Here is a 1,886-nt window from a genome sequence, read left to right as displayed (position 1 = left end):
GAAAGCATGATCCTGGGAGCTGGAGCTGCGTTACCGAGACACTTCCATTTAGGTAAGAAAGCATGATCCAGGGATCTGGAGCTGCATTACCGAGACACTTCCATTTAGGTAAGAAAGCATGATCCAGGGAGCTGGAGCTGCATTACCGAGACACTTCCATTCAGCCAAGGTTATATCTACTTTTATTGTCATCACATAGGAATACTTATTGAGAAAAAAGGAACTTCCAGTAAAGTCAGATATTTATACTAAATCTGAGATAAAATGTTTAAGAGCATGTATATATATAAAAAAAATATTAATCTTTACTGTTTCTATAATTTCTGTAAGACATCAAAACAAAGATTAGATAACTACTATAGTAGTTTCAAAATTATATTCTTAAATACTCATATTTTGTTTGATTAGAGGATATAACCGTTAAGGAGCTGATACAGGGGTTCTTTGTATAATCATTACCTCATTAAAATAAGAATTCAAATATACACATTAACAGCACGTGTATAATGCTAATTAACAAAACTATTTGAAAGTTAAACCTTACCTAATTAAACTGTAGACAGGAACTGATAATCATGTTTGATAGATTAACAAGACCACACCAAGAAACAGAACCTTCGTAACAATCCTATTTTAAGGAACTGGTATTCATAGTTTATTTAGTAAAAGGACAATACTAAGAAACTAAAACTTACGAACAAAAACTATGAATAAAAACAGTAATTTTAATTAGGTGATTATTTTCAAGATTCGTGACATCAACTGATTAAACCTAAGTTAATCAAAATAATAACGACAAAATATTTGATTAACCGGATAGTTATAACAATCAAAAACAGTATTTTTGATTGGTTATTTTTATGACATTGTGTGGTTATGTCATGCCACTAATCATTAGTTATCTTCCTGACATTGTGTGGGTATGTCATGCCACTAATCATTAGTTATTTCTATGACATTGTGTGGGTATGTCATGCCACTAATCAATCTAATCGATACTCACAAGCAATCAATTATATTGAACAAACAAGTTAAAAGCCCAGCTCTAGATATTAGTTGCAATAATGATGAGAAGTCATAATGACAAAATTCCAATTACTTGGATAGATTTTGATTGATTTGGCCATGGCCTGGAAATTAGGGTGGTTTCCTCATGATTTGAGGAGTGTTTATGAGATTCCTGTTGTCACAAGCCATGCTCAACATTTCAGCTGTGAGATTGATATATTTGTTTCTTTGTTTTAGCATTATTGCTGTTAAGGCTATCAAGAGAGTTGACTTTGCAGGTAGTTCTTGAGAAGCTTTGCATAAAATTCAACAAACAAAAACCGATATCCCTGTTGTATTAATTAACAGAAACTGATGTCCAAATATTGCTTTTTTTATGGAACTGAATCTTGCTGACAAAGAAACAACAACCAGGAATTATTAATCATTTTTCATTGTTTAACAAGACCTTGCTATGAAATTTTATCTTGTTAACAAAGAACATAAGCAGGTCCTGATATTCATTGTATTAATTAACAGGATCTTACCAAGAAACTGAATCTTGCTAACAAAAACCACAATCAGGAACTGGCAGCTGAAGTTAATCGGTGCAAAGAAATGAAAAGTCAAGTATCTCAGCTGCAAGAAGAATGTGAAAATCTTCGAGCATCGTTAAAGGTATACAAAGTTTTTGATGATATTCGTAAATTATTTTCCCCTTCATTTCAGATGATTTTGTTAGGTTGAAGCTTCTGAGTAATGAAGTGTTTGTGGTGAAAAATTATTATTGTAAGGAAATAAATAATAGTATAATTGTTGTGATGAAAATTATTATTGTAAGGAAATAAATAATAGTATAATTGTTGTAATGAAAATTATTATTGTAAGGAAATAAATAA

At 31.1% G+C, this 1,886-nt stretch overlaps 1 protein-coding gene across 1 annotated transcript in view; it reads left to right on the top strand.

The window, feature by feature from the left end:
* The first annotated feature begins 6 nt into the window (after positions 1 to 6).
* The window catches only part of LOC106475241, a 7,520-nt gene continuing 5,640 nt past the window's right edge, over positions 7 to 1,886 (top strand). Inside the window, exons 1-2 of the mRNA XM_022379407.1 lie at positions 7 to 52; positions 1,528 to 1,665. The gene's annotated coding sequence lies outside the window, so the exon portion shown is untranslated. The remainder of the gene's footprint in view (positions 53 to 1,527; positions 1,666 to 1,886) is intronic.

Source organism: Limulus polyphemus, unplaced genomic scaffold (assembly GCF_000517525.1).
Source record: "Limulus polyphemus unplaced genomic scaffold, Limulus_polyphemus-2.1.2 Scaffold8280, whole genome shotgun sequence".
Taxonomy (NCBI): domain Eukaryota; kingdom Metazoa; phylum Arthropoda; class Merostomata; order Xiphosura; family Limulidae; genus Limulus; species Limulus polyphemus.
This window is presented reverse-complemented; position numbering and strand designations above follow the sequence as displayed.